Consider the following 17149-nt stretch of genomic DNA (forward strand, 5'->3'; position numbering starts at 1 on the left):
GGCCAGAGTCCATTTTAAATTATGGAATATAGCAAAAAAAAAAGTCTCTCTCTGATTTCTGTCAGGACTTTATAGCTCTGTTAGCCACCATTCAAGTTGCAGAATCCAGTGATAATGCTGGCCCAGCATCCGGCAGTCTAGACAGCTGAACTGACAGTGTGACATGTTAGGATGGGAGACACAGAGGACAAGGAGGGCCTCCCAGAGAAGTGATACCTAGGTTTTAAAGAAAAAGGAAATAGCCAGGAAGGGGAGAGGATGTTGTGAGCAAAGGTGCAGCTATGTGAAAGACTTGGACTAGTGGGAGAATGTAAGCATTCTTGGCCTAAGGGTCAAGGGGAAGAGGAATGGCAGCAGAAGCTAAAGCTGGAGAGGTGGAGGGGGGCCATGCCCGGGGAGCCCAGGTGAGGAGCAGGACTGATCCTCTGTAGACATGGGAAGGAATCCTAGAAGTTTTTCCTTCTTGTTCCACTGTTAGCTGAGTTCCACCAGGAAACTGGCCTTTGTAATTGTCAAACAATTTTTTTTTTTTTTTTAGAGACATAGTCTCGTTCTGTTACCCACCTTGGAGTGCAGTAGTACAATCATACAGTTCACTGAAGCCTGGAACTCGTGAGCTGAAGCAGTCTTCCTGCCTGAGCCTCCAAAGTAGCTGGGAATACAGATGCACACCAACACACCTGCCTGTTTTTTCAGTTTTTTTGTAGAGACGGAGTGTCACTATGTTGAGGTTGGTGTGGAACTCCTGGTATCAAGATATCTTTCATCTCAGCCTCCCAAAGTGCTAGGATTACGGGCTTGAGCCACCACACAACACACAGCCTGAACAAGATTTTTTCACTGCAGATGAATGATTTAGAACGTGAGAATTTCTTAAAATTATAATGCATTCATATTAAATACCCTGATGGGGTGATTTGGCATTAGGATTAAGGAGGTAGTACATGCAATACTTGAGTTCTTAGGCCTAGAAGCAGACAAATCTGGATTCTTTTTTTTTTGGGAGACAGAGTCTAGCTCTGTTGCCCAGGCTGGAGTGCAGTGGCACAATCTCAGCTCACTGCAAGCTCCGCCTCCTGAGTTCATGCCATCTCCCGCCTCAGCCTCCCGAGCAGCTGGGATTACAGGCACCCACCACACGCCCAGCTAATTTTTTGTATTTTTAGTAGAGACAGGGTTTCACCGTGTTAGCCAGGATGGTCTCGATCTCCTGACCTCAAGTGATCCACCCACCTTGGCCTCCCAAAGTGCTGGGATTACAGGCGTGAGCCACCACGCCCGGCCGACAAATCTAGATTCTAATCCCTCCCTAGCACTTGGTTGCTGTGTGACCATGGGCAGATTTCTTCTCTGAGTTTGTCAACCTGTGAAATGGAGATAAAAATCAAAACTGTCTCATACCACAGGGTTTTCATGAGAATTAAAGTAAATAAAGCAAAGGGTTAAATAACTAAGGTATTTTTGGGTAAGGAAAATAAATTTGGAGGAGTTACACTACTACATATCAAGATTTAGCATAAAGCTACAGTGAGTAAGGCAGTACAGCATTGACATAGCATGAACAAATGGAACAGAATTAAATATCCGGAAACAGACCCACATATATGGAGATACTTATTTTATGTATGTATTTATTTATGTATTTATTCTTTTCCTCTCAAGCCATGTGATATAGACACTTGATTTGTGACAAGGTAGCACCACAGAATGGTGAGGAAAGGACTGCTAAGTCAGCTCGATAGCCTTATGGGGGAAGAAAAATTTTTTTTTCCCCTCAGTGATCCCTTTTCTGAAAGAAAAGGCTGTTAATCATTACCTCACACCACATACAAAAGCTCAAGTCCAGGAGATTTAAACTCTTAAGTGTGAACAGTAAAACAATCAGACTTATAGAGGATAACATAGGAGATTAGGTGATTAGCTTCTTGAGATAAGCAAAGATTTCTTAAACAAGATACAAAAAACACCAGTCATAAAGGAAAATATTAAGAAATGCAATAAAAGTAGTCATTCTAATCATTGAAAGACACAATGAAGAGAATGAAAAGGCAAGAAATATTTCTGTTATCTTCAATATTGTATATGTATTATACCCAGAGTGTATAAAGAACTCTTATCAAACAATAAGGGGGAAAAAGGTAGCACAATTAAAAGATTGGTAAAAGAAGCCAGGTGCAGTGGCATGTACCTATAGTCCGAGCTACTCGGGAGGTTGAGGTGGAAGAATTGCTCGAGCCCAAGAGTTGGAAACCAGCCTAGGCAACATAGACTCTGTCTCAAAAAGAAAAAAATAAAATATCAACAAAAGATGTGAACAGGCACTTAGTTCACAAAGATATCCAAAAGGCTTATAAATATATGAAAAGCTACCCCATCTCATTAGTCATTATGGAAATAAAAATTTAAATCATAATAAAATGTCACTGGACACCAACCAGAAGGGCTGAAACGGAAAAGACTGAAAATAACAAATGTTGACAGAGATGTGAAGCAAGTGGGCTTTTCATGTCCTATTGGTAGAAATGTAAATCGGTAAAGCCACTTTGGAAAACAATCTCAGTATCTTATAAAGCTGAACATATCCTTACATGTAACTCAACAATTCTGCTGTAGATATTTTCCAACAGAGGTACAAGCACACATGCTCCAGAAGACATGGACAGGAGTGTCCGTGTAATACCCCTTGTAATAGCCAAACACTGAGAACAAGCCAAATGTTCATCTGCAGTAAGATAGATAAATGGTGGTATATTCACATTGGGAAATATTCACATTGTTCAGCAATAGAAAGGAAAAGCTGTTGTGATGTGCAGCAGCCTGGGTACATCTCACAAACATAGTGTTGAATGTTTATATAATAAAGCTCAAAAAATGAGCAAACAACCCCATTGTGTTAGAAGTCAGAGTAGGGTTTACAGACCTCTGGGGATACAGAGGGGAGCAGTGATTGGGAGGGGGCTCAGTGCTCCTGAGCTGCTGGCAGTGAGTTGTGTTCTGTTTCTGGTCTGGGTGGTAGTTACAAAGGTGTCTTCACTTTATGATAATTCATCAAACTGTACACTTAGGTGTTATATTCTCCTATATGTATGTATACTTGAGTTAGGATGTTGGTGTAAAACTAGATAATGCACAAAGAACACTTGAACTAGTATCTGACACAGTCAATGTCTAGCAAATATCAAGTAAGAGTATTATACCAAGTAGTAGTATTGTATTATTTAGAACACAATTGTTGTCTCATCATAAAAGTCTTTGCCAACTACCCTAGTCTAACATAAATCCCCATGTTTTTTCTCTAAGCACTCTGTTCTCTTCATGGTATTTGCCACAAAAGCACTTATTTCAGTTTGTACCTTTTTTTTTTTTTTTTTGAGACGGAGTTTTGCTCTTGTTGCCCAGGCTGGAGTGCAATGATGCAATCTCAGCTCACTGCAACCTCCGCCTCCCAGGTTCAAGCAATTCTCCTGCCTCAGTCTCCTGAGTACCTGGGATTACAGGCATGTGCCACCATGCCTTACTAATGTTATATTTTGGTAGAGATGGGGTTTCTCCGTGTTGGTCAGGCTGGTCTTGAACTCCTGACCTCAGGTGATCCACCTGCCTCGGCCTCCCAAAGTGCTGGGATTACAGGCGTGAGCCACCGCGCCCGGCCTCGGTTTGTACTTTTTTGTGTATCTACTACTCTAAACTGTAAGCTCTGTGAACGCAAAGAATATGTTTGTCTTATTTTCCACAGTACCTCTAGCATCTAGCACTTAGCATAAAGCCTAAGACAAAATACATACTAAATTAGAACTTGTCAAATGAAATAATGAATTCCAAACAGAAGATTCTCTTGCCCCTAAATATCTATTATGGAGACTTATAGTCTCTCTCCATGGACGTTTCCAGTGTTTCACTGTGGTAAAGTCTTCATTGCAGGGCATCACATTCTGTCCTGCATGGGGCCAGTTTTCCTTCTTTAGGTCTTAGTCACAGAATCAAAGAAAGCGAAAACTAGGAGAAGTGAGATCCTTTGTTTCAACCCTCTTTTTAATTTTTATTTTATTTGTTCATTTATTTTGAGATGGAGTCTCGCTCTGTCGCCCAGGCTTGAGTGTAGTGGTGGGATCTCAGCTCAGTGCAACCTCCGCCTCCCGGATTCAAGCAGTTCTCCTGCCTCAGCCTCCCAAGTAGCTGGAATTACAGGTGCCCATCACTACATCCAGCTTCAACCCCATTTTTTAAATCAATAACTTGAGGTAGCTTCCTTATTGTATAATATATTGTATACATATTCCTAGACATCACCAGGCTGTGTCTCATCACTCCTTTTTACTTATGAAGACAATGAACAAGAGGACCACAGAGTATCTGGGATCAGGTTTTATCCCTCTCCTGTTTATTCCGGAAGCCTGTGTAAATGACATATCTGATTACTTCAACCTGCACTGGCCCAAGGGGCCACATGCAACAGCTAATGTCGACAAAATGAAGGAAGTAACATGTCCCCATAAAAACTGCCTTATTTCGGGCAGGCAAGGTGGCTCACACCTGTAATCCCAGCACTTTGGGAGGTCGAGACGGGCGGATCACAAGGTCAAGATATTGAGACCATCCTGGCCAACATGGTGAAACCCCATCTCTATTAAAAATACAAAAAATAGCTGGGTGTGGTGGCACACTCCTGTAGTCCCAGCTACTTGGGAGGCTGAGGCCAGAGAATCGCTTGAACATGGGAGGCGGAGGTTGCAGTGAGCCGAGATCTCACCACTGCACTCCAGCCTGGTGACAGAGCGAGACTCCATCTCAAAAAAAAAAAAAAAACTGCCTTATTTCTGGGCAGCCATAGTCCCCATATTTTATCCCCAGTAACCTAACAAAGCTTATCTGTCCCCAAAGGGGAGTCAAATGTCCATTATATTGCAATTTCAGTAAATCACCCTTAGCTAGAGACAAGACCTTGTCAGGGGTTGCAGGACAAGATCACATGTCCACCCCCCAAGCTGCTCTCTGAATTACAGAGCTTCTCTTTGGGTTAGACACCTCCACCCTGACTTAGGCACTACAAACTGGAAAACAGGCCTGGTCATTCTTTAAGAATGTTAGAGGATTTGTGCCAGTTATACCTGAGCAACCAATTAATGGCAAGGGTGACTGGGTTTTACAGTCTGCAGGCAAGGGACTAAATGGCAAAGAAAATCCACTCTTTGTCTTGATTCTAAACACATGTTTCCAAGGTGTCAATATTGTGTTGCTTGAAAGTATGAGTCCTGCTTTTACAGTTGTTTCCTGGCTTCCAGAAAAGGTATGCGGTCCTTTTTCTGTACCTCTGCTGGAAGAAAAGGCAGTCAGTCCACAGAGGTGAGGTTTTGCTCACAGCAAAACACATTCCAGGTCAGGTGCAGTGGCTCACTCCTGTAATCCCAGCACTTTGGGAGGCCAAGACAGGAGGATTGCTTGAAGCCAGGAATTCAAGACCAGCCTGGGTAAGATAGCAAGACCCTGTCTCTATAAAAAATTGAGTGGGGCATGATGGCATGTGCCTGTGGTCTCAGTTACTTAGGAGGCCAGGGCAGGAGGATCCCTTGAGTCCAGGAATTTGAGGCTACAGTGAGCTATGATCACACCACTGCACTCCAGTGTGGGCAACAGAATAAGACCCTATCTCAAAACAAACAAAAAACCACATTCCAAACTTCTGGGTTCGTGCTGACTTCAGAAGGGCCAGTGTGCCTCTAGGAATCTGTGCCCTTTATAGAAAAGCTCCACGCAGCAAAGAGTAGGAAAAAAGAGCAAAAGCAGAAGCAGATTGTATCTTTTGCTGTAGCCCATCTTTTTTTTTTTTAATTGCCTTTTAGATTTAGCCCAAGAGGCCAGATCTCTCACCACTCATCAGTAGAGCATGCATTTACTTCCAACTGCTGTCAAGACTTCCCACAGGGTCACTGTAACAGCTTGCCTTTGTAGAGTGTCTTACGAACCCCGGGGAAGGTTCTTCAGTGGAGAAACCTTGCCATCAGTGAGGAATTGTAAGAAGAGAAGAGTTCTGGGGTTTCTCCTAAAGCTGACCAAAAAGACAGAGGGGCTTTTGTTACAAAACCAGACCCTTCTAAGGGGAGAAACTTGCTTTGTTTCAGTGGTATCCCTAAACTCATCTACAGAAGCTAGCTTATCCTTCGGACTACCTGGAGATTTAATGGAACTGCTCTTATGCTGACTTAGAGAAACTGCTTCTGATTTTTATATAACACTGGGGGAGGGAAAGAAACTGCTGGCAGTTACACTGTGTCCCAGTGCTGTGAAACCTTGAATTGTACGCTGCATCCCAATTTCAGAGATGTTAAGGTGTGAAAAAAATGTGTGTCTTAGAACTAATTAAATCTAGTAGGTGCTGGATTCTGTCTCATGGCCACCTCTGACTGTTCTTCCAGTGACAATAGGGTGTATCCAGTAGGGGCACCACTGGTCTCTCCAAACATTTTTGTACTTTTCACTGGCTGTGAATCCTGGGAATCCAGTTATAGAGTGCCACAGTTCTCTTCCATAAGGCTTCCATTACCAAGAAGGTAGGCATGGTTTTTTCTTTTCCCTGAACCCAGAATGGGCATCATTATTCCTACACTGTGGCCCAGCTTCTTAATAGAGTGGAAGACCAGCTCACATCTGCTGCTACAATTAAATGTGAAGAGTTAGAAGCTGCCAGATCACTAGGTGCCAGCTCGTTTAAGTTTTGTTTCCCAACTTTATCCACATAGTGGACTGAGTCAGAGTTCTTGGACGTTCAGAAGCCAAGAAATCAGGACTCTACCCAAAATATCAACTCAGTTTTGAGTCAAGAGAGATGAACATTAGCTTTGGAGTCACTCTATCAGCCTACCCCTTATGTTCCTTTTCCCCATCCTTTTCCTGACTGCTGCTTCTTTCTAATAGACTCTCTCAAAGCTCTTCATTTCTCTCTGGATGTGAAGAAGCAGAAAGGGGGAGAAGAACCTGCAGGCATCACCAGAAAAGGAGCAGTGCTCATTGTTGTAGAATAAAAAGATAATGGCCAATTTGTCAAGAAGTGTTGACAAGAAAGATAAAGTTGGAAGTAATTAACTGGCTGACATGCTGGGAGCGACGTGCCTGCCAATAGCTCCCTAAATCAGCCAGAGCCTTGGAAATGTGACAGCCATTCATCATTTTTACAACACGCCTCTGACAGGCTCCTTGGTTGCAAACCCAGCCAGCAAAAGTCGTGTGCTTTCACATTCTGGGGTTGTGCACCTCTCTCTGCCTTATTCTGGGTTGTGCTAAGGTACCTGGGCCCTACATCCAACCAGGAGATGCCTGGAGACAGTGAGTCAAATGGGCCAGTTTGCCAGCTCATTGCTGGGCAGTATTTCTCTCCGGGGCTGGGCACTAGGATCCCCAGAGCTGACTCTGTAAACTTCTGCAGGACAGTTCCCTTAGCGTAGACAGTGCCGAATGTGAGCTCATCAGCAGCACTCCTGGTGACCTGGTATCTAACAAGTGCTGCTGCTAACCAGCCATGGGATCTTTCAGTGGGAGGAAATGGGTATGCAGCCAGTAAAAGCAATTATGAAGACTGAATGGAGTGGAAATGTGAAAAGGCAGCATACAAAATTGTATATATGCTTTTATCACCAATATGTATAAAATATGCATTTATGCAGAATATGCACAGGTAAAAGTATCTTGGAAAGGTGATTATATTATAATCAACTTCTCCATTTTTTTCTTTTTAAAAAGTGATACTTCCACTCACCAATCTTGAAAAGATATTTTTTTGCACACGCGCCCCCTCCCCCCCATGCATTTCCTAATAACAACTGTTAACTATTCTACCTTCTTTATTCCAAGGGCTCACACCACCTCACATACAGATTTAGCGTGTCCTGTAGGTACTATGACAGACAAACCATTTAAACTGTGACCACACAGAAAGAAGGATGAAGACATAGTAAGAATTCTTGTTATTCTTAGGCCACTCTGAGCCTGAGACATCAGGAATCTTTTGTTTTGTTTTTGGAGACAGGGTCTCACTTTGTCACCCAGTCTGGAGTGCAGTGGTGCAATTGTAGCCCACTGCAGCCTCACACTCGTGGGCTCAAGCGTTCCTCCCGCCTTAGTCTCCCAAATAGCTGGGACTGCAGGCACAGATCACCTCACCCAGCTAATTTTTAAATTTTTTGTAGATTTGAAGTCTTGCTGTAGATTTGAAGTCTTGCTCGGGCTGGTCTTGAATTCCTGTCCTAAAGCAATCATCCTGTCTCAGCCTCCCAAGGTGGTGGGATTACAGGCATGAGCCACTGCGCCTAGCCAAGGAAACCTATTTTGACTCTCTGAAGCTGGCCACCTCTGTTGCACCAAACCTGTTTTATCTTGGTGCGTTAGGTCCCCAAGAGCTCCAAGGACACCAAATGCCCCAGCTTTGAAACCTTGTAACAGGGCCAGCCTTCTCTTAATATGTAAAGTTCTTTTTCCTGAGTTCTGGCCCTGCCAGACCCAGAGGTTCTGTCTTCATCATCTGATTCTGGCTTTGTCTCCCTTCACTTCCCCTCCTGTCTGCATTCCAGCAGCCCTCCCAACCTTCTGCCCTGTCACTTTTCAGATGTTTTCATTTTGCCTCTGTCTGCACTGCTGTCCTTTCCCTTCTAGATTAGTCTGTTCATTCTTGAGTTCCCCAGACCATTCTCCTGTTCCCAGATTCCCAAAGTAGCTTCCTGATAAAGACATCAGGGCCTAGCCAACCCCAGATCTCCCTGGCCCTAGAAGGAATCAGATTATTTGGTTTTTAATCCTGTGTTGGGTACAGAGCTAAGCCTCAGTGCTAGGAGAAGTGACAGGAGGATCTCAAGCAGTTACCACTCCATGAGAGAAACTGCTTGATACAGTGGTTAGGACCCAAAGCAGTGTCCAGGGTGGCCTCAGTGTGGCTGGTTAGGCCACTTTAGTCAGACTTGTCACAGCCCCATCAGCTGTGATGCATGTGTCACCAGCCTAGGGCCAGGGGAATTCAGAGAATTCTTACTTGACAGGGAACCAAATGAAACGCAGACTGTGGTCTGCACTAGAAATAGACAGGAGAAAGAAGGCCCACGGGCATCTGGGAAGCCAGTGGGTGTGTTCTCATACATTCCTGATGGGAGCACTGGGGAAGCCTGAGTGTTCCCCCAGATGTGCCTGCAGATGCTCCTTGCTGCCTGAGGACTTTCCGACAGGCGTGGCCGTGTGGGGAAGAGTCTTGCATCACTTCGCTCTGAACAGCCCAGAGGTCACACGGCACCAAGGCTGAGGGATGAGGGCGATAACCAAGTGGGCCACGCAAGGAGGTACTACCAGGCCAAGTTACTGTGGACTCAACATCTGTCCAGAAGCCTGTGGAGCCATGACTGAGGATACTTCCAGAGACAGTGTTCTCCAGGTTTCTCTTCAGGTGGCAGGAAAGACATTTAGACTGCTTTGCTGTGGGTCAGCATTAAGTCCTTGAGCAGTGAATGACCCACTCTTTCGGTCAGTCTCATCCTCCTCCAATAAAAGGCAGTGAGGGGGCTGGGCACAGTGGCTCATGCCTGTAATCCCAGCACTTTGGGAGGCTGAGGCAGTTAGATCATTTGAGGTCAGGAGTTCAAGACCAGCCTGGCCAACATGGTGAAAACACGTCTCTACTACTAAAAATACAAAAATTAGCTGGGCGGTAGTGGCACACACCTGTAATCCCAGCTACTCAAGAGTCTGAGGCACGAGAATCCTTAAGCCTGGGAAGCGGAGATTGCGATGAACCGAGATTGCACCACTGCATTCCAGTCTGGGCGACAGAGTGAGACCGTGTCTCAAAAAAAACAAAGCCGCTAGGGAGAGCCTGAAAGGAAAGAGCTGTGGGGAGGCAGCAGGCCCCACTGCCCATGTGAGCTGCTCTATTGTCACTCCTGACAGGGCCTCTGCTGGGGGAAGCGCCTGCACAGCCGAATCACCCGCTGCTCAGCTCACACGCTTGCCCTGCCTTGGGAACGAGGTTTCTGGGTAGTGGGGTTAAGATGCTTGGCGTAATGGTGCGATGTTTGCTATAGGAAGGCAGCAAGGCAATTTCTTAGTATTAGTTCTGCTCAGCTCTAGAAAATGTTTTCCTTAATTGCCAAGAACTTTCCCAACTCAGTTCAAAACTCGAATTTGATTAAAGGAGGCTCTGCAATTCAGCCTCCTTTAATCAAAATCCAATTGATTTTGATTGGATGGGGTGGGGAGAGTGAAGAATGAATGAGAATGAGTATGTCTGTACTGCTCCTGATACCCAGATTCACCATGTTCTCCTTTCCACCTGTCTTCATTGTCTTCCTAACTCCAGGGTCAGTTGTGGGCTCTGGGTTCTATTATGTGGATAGGCAGTTTCTGTTTGTTCTGCAGATTCACAACTGTATAATAGCAACTGGATGTTACCACTGGAAAATGGAGTGATAACTCCATTTTAATACTGCACACCCGTGTTAGGGAGGCAGTGAGAATCACTAGTTTAGAAAATTCTTGGGACTCAGTGCTCTTTTCCTTTGGCCTCAATGCGTGTCAAAAGGAGATGGGAAATCTAGTTGACCTGTCATTTCTGCACACTGTTGTAGGCACGTTGCTGGCAAGCCTCAGTCTCTCTAAACTTGTTTGTGTTCAGATCTTTTCCACCAAACCAGCATCAGCAGGGTCTGGTTTGTGGTGTTAAGTATTCCTCTTCTGTTGGGCTGGGGCTTTGAACAGTTTGCCCTTTATAAGCCTTCAGCATTAATAGGGAACGACTGAGGGGCACACAATGGAGTGTTTATAGAATGGGCTTTATAAAACTCCCAGCTTCCCTGTAAAACAAGAGTTTCTCACTAAGGGGGCTTTTGAGCAAAGGCGAATTCTTCACAGGAGCTGAACATACAGTCTCTCCCTTCAGTCTCATAAAAACCACATCTCAGTAGAAAAGGGACATAATTCAAAGGACAGCTTTGTATCACCCAGGTAGGCAGGAGACCTGGGACTTAGTGGCTGTGAACTCCTGCGTTTTCACAGAGGCTTGCTTGTCCTGCACTTTGCAGCCTGAACTATAAGCCTGGCTGTCTTTGAAAAGCCTGCTGTGGTGGCTTGCTGACTTGTCACCTGGGAGGCTGGAGGCATATTAGTAGCTTCTGGAAGGAAATAAAAAATGTGAGATGGGAGCTTGGGAGTAAGAGGGGAATGTTAGTGAGGAAGTTAAAATGAAGGCACAGGAGGGCTCCCTTCACCTGCACAATGAGTTCTAGAGACAGAGTTAATGGAAACATCCCACCCATTGCTCATGCTCATTCATTTTACACCTCATTCCCGGGTGCCTACTGATGCCAAGAGGAGAAAGCTAAGACACTGCCCCGTCCCTCCCATTGCAGAGCTTACAGTATACCCTTCATTATTACTTAAGATACTTTTTTTTCTTTACCTCAACATGGCACTAAAGATACTTTTCAGTGGTAACATTTTTAAGAGAAAGTCACCTTTTAAGGGAAAGCAACAGCCTGTGACCTACTGGGCCATGTTTTCTTCATATATAAAATGAGAATATTAATAATAGTTTCACAGGGTCGAAATAATACATAGAAACATAAGTGCAGTGCCTGGCACATATGGTGAGCTCTCTTTTTTTTTTCTTTTTGTGACAGAGTCACGCTCTGTCGCCCAGGCTGGAGTGCAGTGGCACGATCTCGGCTCACTGCAAGCTCCACCTCCTGGGTTCATGTCATTCTTCTGCCTCAGCCTCCCCAGTAGCTGGGACTACAGGTGCACACCACCGTGCCCGGCTAATTTTTTGTATTTTTTAGTAGAGACGGGGTTTCACTGCATTAGCCAGGATGGTCTCGATCTCCTGACCTCGTGATCCACCTGCCTCAGCCTCCCAAAGTGCAGGGATTACAGGCGTGAGCCACCGCACCTGGCCTCTATTCTTACTTTGGTATCTTGTTGTATCTTTTTGTTGCCTCCCATGATAGAGTGCCAGAAGGCATGGAGGAAGAAGAAAAAATTAAGGTCCCAAACAAGATAACAGACTCTCTTGATCACCAGGATTAATAAGCCTGCTCACTTCACTGTCCAGAGCGTCCACATCCATAATTAGTATTCTCCAGCAGCCTTAGAGGCGTGCATGGGAACTCCTCAGAAGGAAATAAGAGAAATGTAGCTTAGGGAGAAAGTCCTGTAGGAAATTAAAGAGGAAAAGGGGGAAGAGGAAATAAATACACAGGGCAATAGCAGCTGGTTTGCTAAAAATCTCTTTATTCTTTGAACAATCAAGAGAGTAGGTATGGCTGGGCGTGGTGGCTCATGCCTATAATCCTAACAATTTGGGAGGCTGAGACAGGCAGATCACTTGAGCTTAGGAGTTTGAGACCAGCCTGGGCAACATGGCAAAACCTCATTTCTACTAAAAATACAAAAAAAAAAAAAAAAAAAAAAAAAAGAGCTGGGTGTGGTGGTGTAGGCCTTTGAGAGGCTGAGGTGGGAGGATTGCGTGAGTCCAGGAGGTGGAGGTTGCAGTGAGCTGAGATCGCACCATTGCATCCCAGCTTGGATGACAGAGCCAGACCCTGTCGTGAAAAAGAGAGAGTGGGCCAGGCGAGGTGGCTCACATCTGTAATCCCAGCACTTTGGGAGACCAAGGCGGACAGATCACCTGAGGTCAGGAGTTCAAGACCAGCCTGACCAACATGGCAAAACCCCATCTCTACTAAAAATACAAAAAATAGCCAGGTGTGGTGGTGGGCACTTGTAATCCCAGCTACTTGGGAGGCTGAGACAGGAGAATCGCTTGAACCCAGGAGGCAGAGGTTGCAGTGAACTGAGATTGCGCCATTGCACTCTAGCCTGGGCGACAGAGTGAGACTCCATCTCAAAAAAAAAAAGAGAGTGGATGTGGACAGTGTCCTTCTTACCTTCAGGTTCTCAAATCAGAGAGAAATTAATTTCTCAGAATGAGGGTGTTAATTTTTCATGAGTTTAGTCAAAGTTGTAATTTTTTTTTTTTTTTTTTTTAGACGGTGCCTTGCTTTTGTCACTCAGGCTGGAGTGCAGTGTGCGATCTCGGCTCACTGCAACCTCCGCCTCCTGGGTTCAAGCAATTCTCCTGCCTTAACCTCCCGAGTAGCTGCGATTACAGGCATCCGCCACCATGCTCGGCTAATTTTTATATTTTTAGTAGAGATGGGGTTTCACCATGTTGGCCAGGCTGGTCTCGAACTCTTGATCTCATGATCTGCCCACTTCAGCCTCCCAAAGTGCTGGGATTACAGGCATGAGCCACTGCGCCTGGCCAAAGTTATAATTTTTTAATGATTATGTTTTTACTGCTCAATAAGAGCTTATCATGAATTCCAAGGTGCACCCCCAAGTTCAGTGGCCACTGGTAAAGGCCTGGTCCTGTTGCCCTCTTTCCTGCCCACTGAGCTCTGTCTGCAGCCTGACCTGCCTCCACACATTCAAATGGGAAATATTGTACAAATAAGTCATTGGACTCTCTCTCTCTTTTTTTTTTTTTTTTTTTTTGAGATGGAGTTTCGCTCTTGTTGCCCAGGCTGGAGTGCAGTGGCATAATCTTGACTCACTGCAACCTTCCCAGATTCAAGTGATTCTCCTGCCTCAGCCTCCCGAGTAGCTGGGATTACAAGCGTGTGCCACAACACCTGGCTAATTTCTGTATTTTTAGTAGAGATGGGGCTTCACCATGTTGGCCAGGCTGGTCTCAAACTCCTGACCTCAGATGATCCTCCTACCTTTACCTCCCAAAACTCTGGGATTACAGGCATGAGCCACCACGCCTGGCCTGGACTCTCTCTTAAAGGAGTTAGGGCCATATGTTTTTACATTTTTAATTTGCAAAGCTGTGCTGGTCAGTCCTTAGAGGTCGTATATCAAGGCCGTAGCTATATATTAAGGTAAAATTTGTTTCTCCTTTGAGGTCCCTAATCACTACTTCCTAATTTTGATCAGTTTGTGGTAAACTCATTTTTTATGCACTGTAATAATTGGGAAGGTGGATTAGGAAAAGACTTGTGTTTGTTTTTGTTTTTGTTGTTTTGTCCTCAGAATGAGTCAAGCTTTGGTAATATTAAAATTTAAAAATAGGCTGGAGGCCAGGTGCGGTGTCTCATACCTGTCATCCCAGCACTTTGGGAGGCCGAGGCCAGAGGATTGCTTGAACCAGGAGATTGAGGCTGCAGTGAGCCATGATTATGCCACTAACTTCAGCCTGGATGACAGAGCAAGATCCTGTCTCTTTTTTTTTTTTTTTTTTTTTTTTTTGAGACGGAGTCTCGCTGTATCGCCCAGGCTGGAGTGCAGTGGCCGGATCTCAGCTCACTGCAAGCTCCGCCTCCCGGGTTTTTATGCCATTCTCCTGCCTCAGCCTCCCGAGTAGCCGGGACCACAGGCGCCCGCCACCTCGCCCGGCTAGTTTTTTTGTATTTTTTAGTAGAGACGGGGTTTCACCGTGTTAGCCAGGATGGTCTCGAACTCCTGACCTCGTGATCCGCCCGTCTCGGCCTCCCAAAGTGCTGGGATTACAGGCTTGAGCCACCGCGCCCGGCCGATCCTGTCTCTTTAAAAAAGAAAGAAAGAAGAAAAGAAAAGAGAATGTTTTCCAGAACACAAGATTGAAGACAGTTGTTAGAACTCCTGGATTTTTTTTTTTTTTTTTTTAATAGAGATGGGGTCTCGCTCTGTTGCCCAGGCTGATTTCAAACTCCCGAGCTCAAGCATTCCTCCTGCCTCAGCCTCCCAAAGTGCTGGGATTGCAGGCATGAACCACTGCGCCCAGCCACTGGCTTTGTTTTTTTCCTGTTTTCTTATGCTTTCAAAATCTTTATTTGGCTTCAAGGAACTAGATAATCCCAAATCTACACCTAGTAATATTATTAGTACAGTTTTCCCAGCCCCATGTGATTGGGCACAAAGCCCAGTACCTGACTTATGGGGGCCAAGAGGCATTGGGAACTGCTTCCCAATGAACCTACAGTGTAGTAGGTTCCTTTAGACTTGCTTTTCATTCTCAGGTTAGAAAAACTCATATAGGGCTTCCTAAAAGAAACCATCATGCGATGGTTTCACTCTGAAATTAAAAACATCTCTGAATTTTGTAGCAGGCTAACTTATGGAGCTAACTCATGGAGCTCATTGCCTTGCTTAGTACCAGCTCAAGAAGCACCAGCCCCATAGCTTCCCCAACAAATCTGGAGCGTAGAACCTAGATACTGGACACTCAAACAGTTCTACTCAGGAAACATTTGGAATTCACAGTGATGACTTCCTAGTCCTAACTTAAGTCTCCACCGTAGGTGTATGTTATTCCTGCAGACAAGCATATAACTGTGTTTTAGCAGCTTTTATGCTTGGACAAACACAGGTGAAGGACCTGCTTAGCAATTTCATGTTCATTGTTTAATTCCCTGAAGAACCCTCTGAAGGAGGAGGTGGTATTAGCCCTGTTTCATAGATAAGGAATTTACATTCAAAAAAGATGACTTAAAATGAAAATTAAGATGTTTAAAACAACTTATTTATGATCACACAGTTTATAAGTGGCAGAATTAGACCTCCAGAAAGTTAAACCCAAATTTTGATCCTTTTGTATTCATTTATATATGATGATTAGGTTTTTACCATCACATGTGGTAAGATGTGTCTCCCTCAAGCTTGTTATCACGTCAGCATGTGATCAGTCTGATCATGGGGGAAAACCCTGTCTTCTGACTCCAAATCCAAGGCTACTTCACCCCCAACTTGTCCTTAACAAAGAGGCATAAGGTGCTTCATTTACTGTGGGGACCGTCCCGATTCCTGTGGGCCTTGGGGAAAATCCCTGCCTTTCCTGGGCTTTAGCTTCCCCGTTAGTGAAACAGGTCTGATAACACCTCTCCCTTCCCACTCTCTTAGGGATGCATGAGGTCAAAGAAGTGATGGATTGGAGAGATTATTTGAAAACGCTTTGTAAACATGAGGCATTAGATTATTACTTTCACAAATGTTAGCTTCTTTAGATTTCTGGGCAATTTCTTTTGGTTTTATTGGAAGAAATGTGGCAGAATTTGGGTTTTTAAAATAATATTTATAACAGCAATCTCTTGCCATATTGCCACACTGAACTCAAATCCTGGAATTTCCCAAAACCACTTAAAAATTAATTCTGGTCAAGTAGACAGTTTGTACTCAAAGCAGTAAACTGGATCCTTGCTCATTAAACCAGTCTAGACTTCCAGGTTGATGTGTCACATTTTGCTCCCTGCCTTTTAACAGATATAATCATTGTGGTCTTGTGAATTTCTCAAGCGAGCTCCTTCGCCCTCCCATCTTTTCCCTTCCTTCCATACCTCAGGCTTATATTTAGTGTTGAGCTCAGTTGCATAAGTTCCTACGGGAACAAGGATCTAAGCCCCCATGGCTTTTCTGCTTTCAAGGCCTCCTAGCAGCCTGTGATGAACCAACTCCAGGCACCAGGCCTCCCAGTGGCACTGCCCAGTTGTCCCAGTGTGATAACAGTCCTCCAGCCTAAAGATGGCATGAGCAGAGCAGGGTGTCATTAGTGAAAAGCTACTCTATAGTAGAGGCCAGTTCAAGTAACTCTAGATGTGGTCCCTTGGCAGCCTTCTGCAAAGGGTGGAAGGGAACAGCCCCTGAAGAGGGTCTTGGGAGGCATCTGAATTTGAAGGGGGTGGGCTCTGTCAGAACAGTCAGCATGGCTGCATTGCCACAGCTCCCAAGGTTCTGTCATTGACGTGCATGACCCAACCTTGGTGCCACCTCTGTGTTGCTCACAGAATCTGATGGTTTTGATTAATTTTGTTATTTCTACTACTGAAGGCAACTGATGAGAAGTTAAGACTTAAAAGTTCAGAGGAGCCAGGTGCTGTGGTGTGTGCCTGTAATACCAGCTACTCAGGAGGCTGAGGCAGGAGGATCACTTGAGCCCAGGAGTTCGAGACCAGCCTGGACAACATAGCGAGAGCTTTTCTCAAAACAAAAAAGTTCAGAGGAGTCTCATATGATTGTGTACTACAACAAGGATAATTTCATATCCAAGGTTTCTGGTGTTTCAGAAACAGACACATGTTGCTTGCCTGCCAGCATCTGAGAGGAAACTAGTCTATGCTCTTAAAGGAAGGGCCACAGAGCAGCA

At 44.8% G+C, this 17149-nt stretch overlaps 1 protein-coding gene and 1 non-coding gene across 3 annotated transcripts in view; both read left to right on the forward strand.

The window, feature by feature from the left end:
* The window catches only part of MTOR (mechanistic target of rapamycin kinase), a 151745-nt gene that overhangs the window by 78811 nt on the left and 55785 nt on the right, over positions 1-17149 (forward strand). The gene's annotated exons all lie outside the window — the stretch shown is intronic.
* Positions 15596-15702, forward strand: LOC119619532 (small nucleolar RNA U13). Its single transcript, XR_005235997.1, has one exon. It is a non-coding gene; the product is annotated as a small nucleolar RNA U13 (small nucleolar RNA).

Source organism: Chlorocebus sabaeus, chromosome 20, assembly GCF_047675955.1.
Source record: "Chlorocebus sabaeus isolate Y175 chromosome 20, mChlSab1.0.hap1, whole genome shotgun sequence".
Taxonomy (NCBI): domain Eukaryota; kingdom Metazoa; phylum Chordata; class Mammalia; order Primates; family Cercopithecidae; genus Chlorocebus; species Chlorocebus sabaeus.